This window comes from Rattus norvegicus, chromosome 11, assembly GCF_021556685.1.
Source record: "Rattus norvegicus strain SHRSP/BbbUtx chromosome 11, alternate assembly SHRSP_T2T, whole genome shotgun sequence".
Taxonomy (NCBI): domain Eukaryota; kingdom Metazoa; phylum Chordata; class Mammalia; order Rodentia; family Muridae; genus Rattus; species Rattus norvegicus.
The window spans coordinates 47,965,086-47,981,760 of NC_141544.1; the positions used below are offsets into that span (position 1 = coordinate 47,965,086).

At 44.7% G+C, this 16,675-nt stretch overlaps 1 long non-coding RNA gene across 2 annotated transcripts in view; it reads right to left on the reverse strand.

Annotated features, from left to right (window-relative positions):
• The window catches only part of LOC108352313 (uncharacterized), a 54,654-nt gene that overhangs the window by 4,106 nt on the left and 33,873 nt on the right, over positions 1 to 16,675 (reverse strand). Inside the window, exons 2-4 of one of the 2 annotated variants that reach the window (XR_015633355.1) lie at positions 15,626 to 15,795; positions 15,103 to 15,276; positions 12,921 to 13,117 (exon numbers count right to left, since the gene is read on the reverse strand). This is a non-coding gene — a long non-coding RNA (uncharacterized LOC108352313). The remainder of the gene's footprint in view (positions 1 to 12,920; positions 13,118 to 15,102; positions 15,277 to 15,625; positions 15,796 to 16,675) is intronic. The other variant, XR_015633354.1, reaches the window with a different exon arrangement.

Consider the following 16,675-nt stretch of genomic DNA (forward strand, 5'->3'; position numbering starts at 1 on the left):
GGCTCACAACTGCTGGTAATTCCAGCTCCTGGAGGTCTCACAGTGTCTTCTGGGCTAAGCTCACTCACTCCACCCATGTGCCCACACACATGAACACACACATGAACACACATACAGGTGCACACATGTACACGTAAGTTAAAAAAATAACTTTAAGGAAAAGAAATACTGTAAGAAGACATAGTTTTTTAAAAATAATAGTTATAACTATTATAAGCATGTTACTGTCTTTTATGTAACAAATTGCCTTATATTCAGGAAAAATATCCTCTTAAAGGAAGCTGCCTGGAGAGACAGTTACTCAAATTTTACATGAAAACAACTGAATTAATAAAGACCACATAGAATGACCTATGTAAGTAGAAGTTGGAAGAGTTCCCATGGATATTAACTGACTCAAACTTAAATTTCACAAATGAATTCACTTCTCCTTCTAGGGAGTCATAAAGCTGATTGCATTCATGATGTTTTACCCTGCCCGTTGTAAGCTCCTGTTGACTGATGTGCTATAGCCCATGCCTTGCAATATAGAAGGTAGGTACCTGTCACATCTCTGCCTGTTAGACTTGACCACAGACACTGAGGCAAGTGGTAGAGCTCTTGGCTTTGGAAGAGGACACAGGTGACTTTGGGGACAACCAGAACTCTGGAAAGTCTTGTCCTCAGAGATGACCTAGCCTTCAAATGGGCAAGACAATGACATTTCTGAGGCCAAAATAGATCATGTGAGACAGAAAATGGCATTGGCTTGGTATACCAGGTCAATTGTAGAAGATTTTTAATCCAGCAACATAGCTGCTCTGGCAAGGGATCCCATCCAAAGATATGATCCTGCAAGAAAGCAGACACACCCTGGATTACAGTATAATCTGGCTGGAATATAGACACACCTTTAGTACACGTCTTTAATTCCTAACAATGAAGGTAAAGTTAGTTTGTAGAAGGAAGAAGCCATGTTTGAAAGTGGTGTCTAATTGAGGGTCAGACAAAGTGGCAAATCAGAGAAAGATTTGACAGAATGAGTCAGAGATAGGATATGCTCAACTCACATGAGAACAGCAGAGGGAGAGAGGCTACATATAAAGCAGGGAGAGTGAGAAAAAAGTGTGTGGTGGTGGTGGTGGTGGTGGTGGTGGTGGTGTGTGTGTGTGTGTGTGTGTGTGTGTGTGTGTGTGTGTGTGTGGTGTGGTGTGAGGGTATGGCAGTTTCGCAGAGACAGTTCTGCAGAGATAGGTTACAGAGAAAACACGCTAGATACAGGTGAAGACAGAATGAGCCAGGGAACAAGAAGGATCCAGAAAATTAGAACAAATTGTCAAAGTTAGGATGAGGCCAGGCAGAACAATTCAGTCAGAAGCCAAGAGGAGCCAGTTTGAATCAGTCAGCTTGGAAGATTACTTTGTACAGAGGCTGGAAGCTTCTAGGCATAGGTCTAGGGATAGTTAGAATAGAGAAGGAAATACCCAAGCCATGTATTTGCACAGCTTGAGTACAACTCTCATCTAATCACTTCAGCTGAGGAAATAAAAGTGGCATTTATAGTCAATGTTGGTATACCAGCATATAGACCCAGTTAACTGACAATATGTTTTTGTGTTCAACTTTACCTTCTAAGATTGTATGAATGTGGAAATAAATCCCTACCAAGCCTCCAGATAAGAACATAGCCCAACCACCATCTCGATGTTACCAGGGATACCTTGAGAAGAGAACATAGATGGATCTCATGGAAAAGCACAACCCACAGAAACTGAAAACTAATTATGCATGCTACTGGAGCCATAAAATTGGTGGCAACTTGCTAGGCACTAGTAGACAGCTAACAGATCTGAATTAAAATAATGGTTTATGGAGGTTGCTGAAAAACTCAGTGGCTAGAGCACTCACTGCTCTTACAGAAAATCTGGGTTCTGTTTCCATCGTTTCACATGGCATTTGATGATTCCCTATCCCATGAGGACCATGGAATCCATCATGCTCTTTCAGTCTCTGGTGGTACACATACATGGAGCACACACACACACACACACACACACACACACACACACACACGCACACAAACACTTGAAGAAATTAATCTTTAGTTTTTCTTCTCAAGGTTGCCTCCAAAACCATAAGGATCAGGACTATAACAGTGTTCAGAGTGTTGAAGTGTACTGAAAGAGGAGCATTACTTAAAAATGAGTCTGGCCATTGCCTTATGCCTGCAGTCGATTGTTTTCTGAAAGATGCTATCTCAGATTTGCTGAAGCTGTCCACATTGTCACCACTTTGCCTGCGAGGGAGGCACTTGGAGTATCTGACCACTTCCCTGGGTCCGCAGATGTCATGAACATTTTCTCTTCATAATGAGAAACTCTTCTTGAAGACTTGATGTGTGTTCAGTGCACATGGAACTGGGTTTCAGGAGGCTATTTGGCACAAGTTGATAATGTATTTTGAGCATATGCCCCAACCTACGTTCCCCTTGTTTCTACTTTCACTCTCTCTGTGTATATTTGTATATATGATCTGATAAATGATTTTCCATAGCTATATAAAATTCAGGAACTCAAAATAAGAGGAACACACACAATATCTGTCTTTCTGAGACAGGCTTAATTAGTCTGAAATGATAATCTCCAGTTTCATGCACTTTCCTGTAGATAATAGTTTTGTTCTTCTTTACAACTGGATAAAATTCCATAATGAATAGACACAATGTTTTCCTTGTTCCTCAGTCAGTGGGCATCAGATTAGTTCTGTAACTTAGATGTTATCAATTAAACTCTTTTTTTTTTTAAATCACACAGAGGCTGCTAGATCTATTTCAGCCTTACAACTTGCAAATTCTCTGTATCAGAACATCCTCTAAAGATCCATTCCCAGGTGTAAGACACACTATAAAATATAAACAAAATTTGCTTAGTTTATGACTTCCTGCCCCGTAGCAGGATGTTTGCTGGGTAATATTTCTACGTCATGGCCCTCCAGTTTGTGTGTGTAGATGGCTCATCCCTCCCTGTAATGAGCACTTTGTTTAGAGGAAATATCTTCTCTGCCTCCTGGCAAAGCCCCTGAGGCAAGAACCTGGGCGGTCTCTAGCCTTGTGCTTGTTTATAGGGTGAGTCACTTGCTCCAGGCTGCCTTCCAGGCTGCCTAAGGCAGGAACATGGATTCCGGAAGAAGTCATACAGAATGCTTCCTTGCGTTAGACTCTTTCTGCCTGGGCAGACAGTAAGCCCTTCCTTTGACCATTGGTCTCTGGTTTCCAACAGCAACATCCTTGCCAGTTTCCCATCACTAATCCTAATGTGAAAACATGACTTAGAGAGTCTTCACTAACTCAGAATTATACATACAATATACATGTGTGTTCTTTCATTGTTCAAAGATAATTTCTAGGGAAATAATTAGGCAGTAAACATGTTTAATAAGGTCATGAATGTGCCTAAACTTATGCTATCCAAAACTCGTTTTACTATTATTCTAAGCATCCTTTGGGAAGCCCTTGACATCCATGTTCTAAGCATCCTTTGGGAAGCCCATTGACATCCATATTGGCTCCCTTAAGCTTCTAAAATAAGATTTCACAGACTTGGTAGCTTTTAAAACCAAAATGAACCTTCTTGAGGCTCTGGGAGCTTAAAGTCTGAGACTGGATGCCATTAGACTTGACTTCCCAAGACCTTCTCTACTGTGGAGATGGTTGTCTTATTTCTGTGTCCTTTCGTGCTCTCCTCCTACAAGGATATAAATTAGAGTGGATGAGGACCCACCCTTCCCACCTTCTTTACCACAGTTGCCTCTAAAGACTATCAAGACAAGCTCGAATTCAGAAGTTCTGGAGGTTTTAACAGATATAGAAGTAAATCAGCGCATATTCACATCTCACTCAGAGCCAGTGGAATCGAGATAAACCCAGAAGGTGGAAGAAGTCCTGGGGACAGCAGAAAAGATGGTGGTACAATTGTTTTTATGGCTTAAGTTGGGTCCCTGGGGAGTGGACCATTGGTAGTGTATGGCCATTCCCCAGAGCAGAGATGAGCAGAGAGGGAGCCACTTTTCCTGAGTTCCTCAAAGACCCAAGGAGACAGAGGAAGCATAGAGTTTGCCTTTTCCTTCAGACATTTCTGAGATAGGGAAATGCTCCAGAGGAAGCAAGGAAAGGCTTCATTCTGTCATGATGGAGAGACTCTTGCAAGGGATGTACAGAAGAGTCAGATGCAGAAAGAGCCTCTACATGCCCTAGGACTTACACATAGTTACACAGAGAATTAAAAGTGCTGTGGGAGGGGTTGGGGATTTAGCTCAGTGGTAGAGCGCTTGCCTAGCGAGCACAAGGCCCTGGGTTCAGTCCCCAGCTCTGAAAAAAAAAGTGCTGTGGGAAATGGCCAGAAACTCAACAGTGAGGAAGGCATGCTTTTTAGTGAGACAGGATATGTTCTCTCCTCTAAAATCTAGTGAATCCTTACCCCTGAGGGTTGCTGCATTTGGAAATGGGATGATATCATTTAATGTGCCCTTCAAGAGTTTGTTTTATGCATTTAATCCCCAGATTCATGTGTTGATGGTATTTGGAGGTGGGACCTTGGGGAACTATGACTAAACTATCATGAGTGTCAGCTGAAAGAATGGGGGAGGCGCTCACATGCTGGTATTAGTGGCTTTATAAGAAAAGGAAGAGAGACTTGAACTACCTTTCTTTCTCTGCCTCAATGGTGTCTCTTAACTTGTTTTGCTGTTGCTGAGACAGAACCCTCTGACAAAAGCAACCCAAAGGGAAAAACTGATTTTGGTTCACAGTCCAAGGTTATAACCGTTGCTGTGGGGGAGCTCACAACCCAGGAGCTTGAGACAGCTGGTCACACTCTAGACACAGAAAAGAGGCAGAGAGAAACAAAGATCCATCTGTGCAAGCACGCCAGCTCCTTTTCTTCATGGGTACAGTGCATGATCCACTGCGTGAGGAACGGACCACACCAACCACTAACATGGGTGTTCTCAAGTAAAAGAACATCAAGGTAGCCCCCACAGACAAACTCTGAGGCTCATCTCCCATGCCAGTCTAGATCCTGTCAGGCTGGTAATTAAGAACAACAATTATGCCTCCACTCCTTGTCAACTCAACAACCAAATACACCACTTTTAATCCATAATCATCTGCCCCTTGTCCCCATTGGCTTATGACCATGCTATTAGGTAAAATGCATCCAATCCCAACTTTTTTCTTGCCTAGGAACTTGTCATAAAGAGACAATAACTTGGAAACTCTCATATTCCAGCCACAAAACAGTTCAAAGACCTGTCAACCACATGGTCAGCTTTATCACTACAATGGCCCTAGCTCTCAGTACCAAATTTTGTCTTGCTTTCTTTTCCTGATGCTGTGATAAAATGTTCTGAACATGCAACTCGAGGCAGAAAAGTCTGATTTTTAGCTCACAGTTCAAAGTTACCACCCATCAGGGCAAGGGAACTGTAGTGGCAGGAGCTTGAGGGAGCTGGTCACATCTCATCTGCAGCAAAGAGGCCGAGAACAACTGGTGAGTAGGTGAATCTCAGCTCCCCATTCCACTCATGCAATACAGAACATTCTTCCCAGAGAATGGCATCTTCCTACCATTAAGATGGGCATTCCATCATTTGACGTAACTGTGATTATTCCCCATAAGCATACCCGGCGGCTCGACTCTCAGGTGATCCCACGTTCTGTGAAGCTGAAAGTCAACAGTGGCCATCACACTATACGGGCCCTCCTCCATCCTACAACGTAACTCAGGGCCTCACGGAAGCTATTTTTGTGATCTTGGAGTTGTCAGCCTTGATAACTGCGAATTAAACAAGTTTCTAATCTATAAAGTATCTGGACTGTGGTATTTAATTATAGTAACAAGAATCACCAACAGACCCAAGCCTAGAAGTCTTTACAAAGGAAAGTTAAGTGAGATCAATTAAAGAGTTACTTTGCTCCTGGATCTCTCAGACTGCAGAATTGTGAGAGGATAAATGTCTATTGATCAATATCCCCAGTCCATGGTATTCTGTAGACAGAGAGCAAGAAATACTTAGACACATGATGCAAGGATCCCTTAGCAACTTCCTGGTCAGACCTACCCAAGTGTCCAAGACCACAAACCTGGACAGTACACCCCAACCAGGTGTGCCCCTCTTCCTGTATTTGATAATAGAGTTTAGCTCTGCTTAATTGACAGCTGCCTTGGCTGTTTCTCTGGTGAATTAAGCTGCTGCAAGTCCTCAGCATTAGCTTCTGATGGGAAGGTCGGGCAATGACTTTGAACAAACTTGTAGGAAGTATCATCAATGCTAAGCAGCTCGTTTCTCTTTCTTGGATGCCCCACTACAGGTGGGATTATCTTTTCAGAAATCGAAAGAGATGAATGCTACATTCATCTTCGTGTCCTGCCCTCATGCCCACACTACCCTTGAGCAGCCTGTTTACTCCCATTGTGAAACCTGGTACCATGGACAGCGACATGAGGGTGGCCAGAGGGGATGTGGGGGTGGCCAGAGGGGATGTGGGGGTGGCCAGAGGGGATGTGGGGGTGGCCAGAGGGGATGTGGGGGCGGACAGAGGGGATGTGGGGGTGGACAGAGGGGATGTGGGGGTGGACAGAGGTGGTGTGAGGGTGGCCAGAGGGGATGTGGGGGTGGCCAGAGGGGATGTGGGGGTGGCCAGAGGGGATGTGGGGGTGGACAGAGGGGATGTGGGGGTGGACAGAGGTGGTGTGAGGGTGGCCAGAGGGGATGTGGGGGTGGCCAGAGGGGATGGGGTGGACAGAGGGGATGTGGGGGTGGACAGAGGTGGTGTGAGGGTGGCCAGAGGGGATGTGGGGGTGGACAGAGGTAGTGTGAGGGTGGCCAGAGGGGATGTGGGGGTGGACAGAGGTAGTGTGAGGGTGGACAGAGGTGGTGTGGGGGTGGCCAGAGGGGGTGTGGGGGTGGCCAGAGGGGATGTGGGGGTGGCCAGAGGTGGTGTGAGGGTGGCCAGAGGGGATGTGAGGGTGGCCAGAGGGGATGTGGGGGTGGACAGAGGGGATGTGGGGGTGGACAGAGGTGGTATGAGGGTGGCCAGAGGGGGTGTGAGAGTGGACACAGGAGTCGTGGGAGTGGACAGAGGTAGTATGAGGGTGGAGAGAGGTAGTGTGAGGATAGACAGAGGGGGTGTGAGGGTGGATACAGGGGACGTCAGAAGGGTAAAATGGTCTGTTGGGATCTGAGAGCTGATTTCAAATTTGTTCCTGACCACAGGGGGCTTTTTGTCTCCTTTCACTTGTTCTGTGATATAAAAGGGATATGAATCTAACAAATATCCAATTCTTGACTCCTTTACTTCTGATCTTTAGATGCCAAGACTTGGGGTTTTCTTTAAAATAAAGTCACTCTAATTCTGGGAAACCTACTTTTAGTGATGTGTCTTATGGAAAACAGATGCTTCATGAACAAGAGAAAAGAAAAGAAAGGAAAATGTGAAGGGAGCAGAATGGAAGAAAGAAAGGGAGGAAGGAATATGAAAGATCTTCTTGTGTGAATTTATAGGAACCAGGAAACCTTTCTCTGAGGCTGGCATGCATCTAGCCTAGTGTGATTTCAATAAGTCAGGGCATTTACTGTCTCAATAGTGTTTGAAAAAGGCAGTTCAGTGGTTCAGCGATGCCCAGGGAACTTGTGTTTCATGTCTTTTTCCCCTGTCACCCTTGGGGTTATAGGAGCCTTTCTCCCTATGGGGGCCATATAATTGCTCCATCACAAACACCACGTCCTAAAATGACTGTGTCTTATTATCAGAAGGTAGATGTGGACAACATGACTCCCTGGGAATTCTCAGTGGTATTTCAGAAAGCCTGCTCCTAAGATCCTTCATGAATCCCACACCATAGCTTCCAGTCTATACAGTTCAAGAGGAAATGAATTTCTCTCATCTCTTCCAAAGGGCAGAACAATTACAGCAGAATGGGATCCCTGGTTCAGCTCCTGGGATGTAGGATGCCTGGGAAAGCCAGCTTAGGTAGATATATGTTGCTTAGCAACAGGAATGTTCTGTGAAGCCTGTCATTGGGCCATTTGTCATGTAAGCATCATTAAACATACCTACAGAAATGATGTTATTGGATGATATAACTTTATGGGACCACTGTCTTATATGTCATTGTTATGTATGGACACACAATGTATGTATGGCAGCAGTATGTGTCACATGACTCTGTATTACAATGGGAAATAGAGTGAGGAATCCCCTCCCCCATCCATTCCCACTTTCATGTAGCTACATGGTGTGGATATATATATATATATATATATATATATATATATATATATATATATACATATATGTGTATGTGTGTGTGTGTGTATAAAATTTCAGGAGTGAGGAAAGACACTTTTAGATGGATAGAGGCCTTACCCCCATTTAGAAATAGTGTAAAATCATTTATTATTTTGACTCTTGCCTAGGGAGTGTCAGGTCCCTGTGTAGGAAAATCTCTCATTGGTTATTACTATGTTGCCTCTTTCGTAAGCCCCAGGGCAATGGGAACAGTGGTTAGACACATGCTTCACCATCAACCATTATTTAATGGGAAATCAGTGTCTGACCCACACCCCACGCCAAGGTTTGAGTTTTCTCTCTGAGGTGCACAGGAATCTTTATCTGCACCCACAGGTTGATGGATTTTTAGAGGGGTGTCTTTGAGAGATAATGGGGAAGAGATGAGGTCATAAGAGTAGGGACTCATGATAGGACCAGTGCTGTCTATGAAGAGGAAGAGAGTTGAAAGCTAGTGCCTTTGTTCTGCTCTCACTCTGTGATACCCTCTGCCGTGATGCAGGAAGATGCTGGGGTCCAGGCTGTGGACCTGCAACTTCTAGGACCATGAGCTAAGTGGACTTCTTCGACATTTTGTAAATAGAGCTTCAGATAGTTTGCTATAACCACTCTAGATGAATTTAATCACACTGTTTTCACAGCTAGGGTAAAATGAGTAAATATGACTATTCAAAATCTAAAATAGGGTGAGGTCTCTCTTCCTCTAGATCTTTGAATACAGAGGGAAATTATTTTCTAGAAATGAATCTTAAATTTTTGTTATAGCTCATTGGCCAGAACCCAGGTGTTATAAATCAACTTCTAATTATGAAATTGCAGGATTTGTAGTTTTAGCCTCCATCTTGCTTGGTGCAGGATTGGCCAGAAAAGGACAAGGACTGAAGTTGCAGTCATAAGCTGTGGTGGTTCAGATATGCTTGGTCCAGGGTGTGGCACTATTAGTTGTGGCCTTGGTGGAGTAGTTGTGGCCTTGTTGGAGGAAGTGTGTCACTGCGGGGGTGGGCTTGGATACTCCTCTTAGCTGCCATGCCAGTCTTCTCCTAGTAGCCTTCAGATGAAGACGTAGACCTCTCAGCTCCTTCTCTAGCACCATGCCTGTCTGGACACTGACATGCTTCCCGCCATGATGACAGTGGACTGAATCTCTGAAACTATAAGTTATTCTCAATCAAATGTTGTCACTTATAAGAATTTTGCCTTGGTCATGGTGTCTGTCCACAGCAATAGAAACCCTGACTAAAACATGCAGGCAATCAATATTTGGTTACTGAATATTCCCATTAATAGCGACAAAAGTGGTCTTTCAGTGGAGGCTATAGTTTCAGTACGTTTAAGAACTTTATTGTTTTTCCATAGTAAAATAATGCAAAATTTTATTACTTGTTCCAATTTAATTTTTCTTATACTAAAATTATATGAGGAAAAATATTGAATATTGATGGTAAGTGTAGCAACTCGGTCTTCTGAAAATATGGAGGCTGGTGAGAGTTCTTTGGGGCACTGGGTTTGCAAGACCAGGCTAACACTACATGTCCTCTCACGACAACTGGGTTCTGCTGTCTCAGTTCACTAACCCAAGATTAAGCAGGCAATTAAAGTGTCATTACTGTGTCTATGATACATGTCTCTTTGTCAAGCTGAAATAGCTCACCCATTAGAGTCTTTACACCACAGGTGCTGAAGATCTGGGTGCTCCTGTGTATCAGTGGTCCCCATCCCTCAGTGACCCCCCTTCCCTCAATGACCCACATCCCTCAGTGGTGACCAGAAGTATAACCCCCAGTCCTTAGTACCAGGTATCATTTACCCATGGCAAGTCAGGTATTTTGTGGGAAAGAATAGTAGTTTTATAGTCTCTTTGAAGCACTACACCGTGTGTGTGTGTGTGTGTGTGTGTGTGTGTGTGTGTGTGTGTGTGTATGTATATATTCACCAGCTTATTTTTCTGTCATTGTTCAGTTTGAAAACAATGTCCCAACCATAACTTGGGTGGCTGAGAAGCCAATGAGCTTCTGCCTACTTTTGCTGAGAGCAGATTTCTCCTTTTAAAACCTAATGTGTGGTTTACTTATGGTGCCTTATATTTGCCTGTCTTGTTTCCCGAGTGTCTTCCAGTAGATAGCTGGGCTTGGGGACTTCAGTGAGGCCATCCCTCATCCCCTTCTCCCCCGCTTTAGCTGATCTCTCTTTGACCTCTCCATGTCTAGACACATATTCAGTTGCTACAGCCTTGACTGCTTCTCATCTCAAACTGGTACCCACAGTATGACATGTGGAATATTTGCTCACAGCTGTCCATGGGTGCATGTATCCAGATGCTGTGAGCAGTGTGCTGATGGAGGAACCATGGGAGTGTCAAGTTAAGGCATGTGCAGTGAGTGTCAAGCCAAGGCATGTAAGAGCTGAGGTGTAGTCCCTGGGTCCCCTTATGGTGTCTCCCAGTGGGCTCTGTATATTTATGCCGGAGCTTCAGGTGGGAGCAGAGACATTGCTTCATCATTTGAATAAAGATTTTTTTCTTCAGCAAAACACGTGGCAACACTTTCTGTTATATCCATCTGGTCATCATCACATATCTCTGTTTCTAATATATATAAAGTGTGATTGCGTCTTAGCAGAGCATTTATAATGTTGATATTTAATTAGTATCACTGGATATTGTTTGTGTTGCTCAAAACTAGGAGCTGGGTGAAGGTGAATTCTTTGATGTGGTTTGGACCCCTTCCATCATTTCTACACTCCACACTTTTGACTGTCTCTAAGAACTGCATTAAAGTAACACATCATTTAGCTATTTTGAGTCACACATAAAACTTATTTCAAACTTTTTTGTTCAGTTGCCACCGCATAGACAGCTGCATTGTTCTGACTCTCTTCCACTATTGTACTTTATGTTTTATTGCTTGGGTAACACATGGAAGGTTTTAAATAATTACTTTCTGTGTTGTCTGAGGAAAAGTTACAAAGGAGAACATCAACTCTGTAGATATTCAGATCCAAAATTGTGCAGACATTTCCTCCAAATTAAACAACTTTCTCCTGGAGGGTGTCTCTTAAGACCCAAGAAGTCAACATAACTTTAAAGGCTCAGGAAGCTCCTGAAAATTACAAAATTAAATACTCCTCCCCAAGATTATACAGGTACTAAGAATTCCTGGAGAAGAGACTCTGAAGCAGCTATTTTCAGCAGGGAGGCCCAGATATGTCTGAGTGAGTGGTCTCTCACTCTGGGGGATAGTCTTTTGTGTGATGTGGCCATCCATGCTTCCGTAAGTCATCTGTCACCCTTGCTCTGTAAGTAAATCCATAAACCCATTGTTTCACTAAGTTTACCATGGTGGGATTATTTTTTGGTATGGTGTTAGTGCTCTGTTTGGGGTGAGAGGACTCCATCTTTTGTCTCACCAGGTAAAGTCATAGATGTATTCACTATCCCCTGATGCTATTCACATCACAAGTTCTTGGGAATGCCTCTGGTTCTTAATATGTTTGAAGTTTCATCCTCTCTATTAAACATAGGCAGTATGTACAAGCTGTATTTCTCACACAGACTATCAAGGACAAATTCTTTCTTATCATGTGAGAGTAAATTAATTAAAGTATTCAGCTAAGAAGAGCAGATGTTCCTTGAGTGTTCCCTACTTACTCTCTGGTGGGAACTCTTATTCTCTATTAAGCTATCTGGCTTTGGCTCTAGTTCAGCCCCGCATGAGTGTATCTTGGTCCCCCTGCTCTGGATGCTAAATCTTTGTTTAGTGGGCCATCTCTGGCTCCCTTCCTGCTGCAGAAAAGAGTTGAGTTATTGTTATAGCAAGTGGATGGTCCAAAAGTCCTAAAATGCCTACTGTCTCATCCTTTACATAAAATGCTTGCCAACCCCAGTTTAGATAAAATTCACAATGGAGTTTGGGATGGAAATAGATATGTATTAAACTCATTTCTCCAGTTTTCCTCGGATGAGCAAAGCTCTCTGTTTGTTCTTTGTCATATCTGTAAGTATCCCTTCCAAACAAATAATGCTCCTTGAAACAGAGCATGGTGTTTCCTCTCCATTCAACGTGCTTTCAAATTGAGCAAAGGGAGAAATGTCTATTAACACTATGGTTATGGTAGGAACTCTTAAAACACAATAGAGATGACACCAGATGGCAACAAAGGCCTCAGGCTTTAACCCTGCACCCACCGGAGTAGGGACACAGAGGTCAGAGAACCATGTGTCGAAGAGCAGTGTGAGCCTTGCTGGGCCAGAGGCAGGCTATTCTGTGCTGCCTTCACTGCGGACCAGAGACCGTGCTGGTCCACAGCACTCTTCTCCTATGTGCTGGATAGTCTTCTTCAACTTGACACAAGTTAAAATAATCTGAGAGGAGGGAGCCTCAATTGAGAGAAAGTCTCCAGTAGATAGGGTTGTAGGCAGGCCTGTAAGGCATTTTCTTAATTAGTGATTGATGGGAGAGAGCCAAGTCTATTGTGGGTGATGTCATCCCTGAGCTGGTGATCTTGGAAGAAAGCAAGATGAGCAAACCATGGGGTGCAAGCCAGTAAGCAGCACCCTCCATGATCTCTGCACCATCCCCTGCCTCCAGGTTCCTACCTTGTTTATGTTCCCATCCTGACTCCTTTGATGGTCAACAGTGACTTTGAAGTGTAAGCCAAATAACCAATTTCCTCCCTGAGTTGGTTTATTTTTGGTCATGGCGCTTCATCCCAGCAACAGAAACCCTGCCCATGCAACCTCGGTCTGGCCCCTGCAGCCTGGCCACATTGCGGCTCTCGGTTGTCATTTCCATCCTGAAAGAAGAGCAGTCATTTCTTTTTCTACTGCTTTTAAGATGGTTCTGATGACAAACTCTGAAACCAAAATGAGTCTCCTTTCCTTAAAATCATTTCTAAATTCCCAGCTTGATGATCACACATTATATATTATGTTAGTATAAGCAAAGCATATGCATCTCAAAGGGGGTCTGGCAAGCCAAGACGTCCCAGCGACTTCCACCACCTTGACAGAAGGGACAGATGGTTGGGCCAGGAGGCTGGAGCCTGTTCAGGTTGGAGAAGTAACTCCTATCATCCACTGCCTGTAGAAAGCCTGTGGGGTGGGCATGGAGCCACGGACTTATAGAGGAACTAGCCTGAAGGATGGTGTCTGTCTGGAGAGAACTGGGCAAGATAATCAGGAGGAAGAACAGGAGAGATGGAGAGAGAGAGCTGCAGGGACTATCATGTAGCCTTTAACCTTGAAAGTTTAAAGCAGATCTCAGCCCTCGGTCATGGAAGGTTCAGGTGTAGGCTTCCTCCTAGTGGGGGTTCTCATTGTAGTGGATGTGGGTTTATTTGGTGGGTGGAGTGGGGATGGGGTCATTGTGGGTGGAGTAGGGGTGAGCTCACTGTGGTGGGTGGAGTAGGGGTGAGCTCACTGTGGTGGGTGGAGTAGGGGTGGGCTCACTGTGGTGGGTAAAGTAGGGGTGAGCTCACTGTGGTGGGTGGAGTAGGGGTGAGCTCACTGTGGTGGGTGGAGTAGGGGTGAGCTCACTGTGGTGGGTGGAGTAGGGGTGGACTCACTGTGGTGGGTAAAGTAGGGGTGAGCTCACTGTGGTGGGTAAAGTAGGGGTGAGCTCACTGTGGTGGGTAAAGTAGGGGTGAGCTCACTGTGGTGGGTGGAGTAGGGGTGGGCTCACTGTGGTGGGTGGAGTAGGGGTGAGCTCACTGTGGTGGGTGGAGTAGGGGTGGACTCACTGTGGTGGGTGGAGTAGGGGTGGACTCACTGTGGTGGGTAAAGTAGGGGTGAGCTCACTGTGGTGGGTGGAGTAGGGGTGAGCTCACTGTGGTGGGTGGAGTAGGGGTGGGCTCACTGTGGTGGGTAAAGTAGGGGTGAGCTCACTGTGGTGGGTAAAGTAGGGGTGAGCTCACTGTGGTGGGTGGAGTAGGGGTGAGCTCACTGTGGTGGGTGGAGTAGGGGTGGGCTCACTGTGGTGGGTGGAGTAGGGGTGAGCTCACTGTGGTGGGTGGAGTAGGGGTGAGCTCACTGTGGTGGGTAAAGTAGGGGTGAGCTCACTGTGGTGGGTGGAGTAGGGGTGAGCTCACTGTGGTGGGTAAAGTAGGGGTGAGCTCACTGTGGTGGGTGGAGTAGGGGTGAGCTCACTGTGGTGGGTGGAGTAGGGGTGGGCTCACTGTGGTGGGTAAAGTAGGGGTGAGCTCACTGTGGTGGGTGGAGTAGGGGTGAGCTCACTGTGGTGGGTGGAGTAGGGGTGGGCTCACTGTGGTGGGTAAAGTAGGGGTGAGCTCACTGTGGTGGGTAAAGTAGGGGTGAGCTCACTGTGGTGGGTAAAGTAGGGGTGAGCTCACTGTGGTGGGTGGAGTAGGGGTGAGCTCACTGTGGTGGGTGGAGTAGGGGTGGGCTCACTGTGGTGGGTAAAGTAGGGGTGAGCTCACTGTGGTGGGTAAAGTAGGGGTGAGCTCACTGTGGTGGGTGGAGTAGGGGTGGGCTCACTGTGGTGGGTAAAGTAGGGGTGAGCTCACTGTGGTGGGTAAAGTAGGGGTGAGCTCACTGTGGTGGGTGGAGTAGGGGTGGGCACACTGTGGTGGGTGGAGTAGGGGTGAGCTCACTGTGGTGGGTGCAGTAGGGGTGAGCTCACTGTGGTGGGTGGAGTAGGGGTGGGCTCACTGTGGTGGGTGGAGTGAGGATGGACTCATTGGTGGTTGGAGTAGGGGTGGGCTTAGTGCAGTGGGTCTCTGCTGAGTCCTTGACAATGACTCAAATATTGAAATAAACTGACCTTTCAATGGGCACGGTGATGCCGCTGAAGCCATTACCGTTGGTCCCTGAGATGGAAGATGATGGACTTGGGTGTTCTGTGTGACATCTTTTACTTTTGTGAGTGTCGGCAGAGACAAGCTCAGAGGTTGTAGCATATTTTCATGCGAATGAGACCCTTCACAAGAGTTGAGGCCTGAAGAAGGGAACACCACAAGTTGCTTATACATTTAAGCAAAACAAATGCAGGAAATTTGAGAATGGCACTCAGAACTTAAACAGAACATTTTAGAGACATCACTGAAAGATATTAACACACCAGGGGCATAACGTACAGCAGATGATAACAGCTACCCCAGTAAACTTTTGTACTCAGGTTACTACAACCCTAGTGATCGAATCTGGTGTTAAAAGCTATTTTCCAGCTTGGTAACCAAGGGATGTCCCTTCTAGAAGAATCTTCAGAATGTATCACATGTAGAAGGTGGACCACATGTCTCTGACATCTGTTCCTCAAGAAGTTTCAGCTTAAATGGTCAACTCACCAATCAACGATGGCTCGCCTTTAATGTTCCAGAGAACTCAGTGCTTGCACAGGATCCTCCTCTTCTGACAAGGAGTCACCCTCTCAGCTGCTTGATTAGGAAACTTGTGTGAGCTCAAAGCTTCTGCAGGAGGAAGAGTCTCCTCTCACGACTGAGAGTGGAAGTTCTTACTGGAGGAAAATTCAATTTGACGGATAAGAGGTAATATCTTGATTTGAGCAAGGCCAAATATTTCAAGTTAATTGGACACGATTCTTGCCTATTTTTTTGGGTTGTAAATATTTTATACATTCCCTACTCTGAACATTTTATCTGTGATGTTTCTAACGCGTTTTCTGTCTCATTTTGTCCTTTAACATTTTTCATTTTTTTTGATGTATGGACATCTCAATTTTTATGACTTTTCCTTCGTTATGTCTCAAACTCAGAAGTTGGCTTTCTCATCTCTAGATCAAAAAAATTTTTATGAAGGTTTTTCATTATTGACATTTTTTTGAATCCACTAGGAATTTTCTTTTGAGAGCAGTATAAAGCTAGAGTTTCAATTTTTCCTCTCTAAATATTTAACTAGTTATTCTACTCCACTTCAAAAATTACTATTTTTCTTTTTGCAATGAATTCTATTCTCATTCTCATGTCCAGGACTGCTCTACAGGATCCTTTCTGCTTCACTTTTCTTCCCACAGAGTTTTCACCTGGAACAGTTGCTTGATAAGTTACTATTACTTTGCTAATATTCTCGATACCTGATAGACTTTGTCATTCATTTTTTAAATCAATAATTTTTCAAGGTGTTTTGCTATTGATCCATTCCATTTAAAGGTGCAAACCACAGTAATTAAACTCCGCATAGTTAGCAAATCAGGAGGAAGTTCCTCAGGAAGAGAAGAGGATGGTGGGTGTGGCCATGACAAAATACCTTAAGTGTGCTTACAAAATTGTTAAAGATGACATTTGAGCAAAGGTGTCTCAGCATAGGCCGTTTAAAAATCTGTAGCATACATATACATATTTTTGTCTCCGAAAAAAAAAAAGACTTTGTTGGGTTGA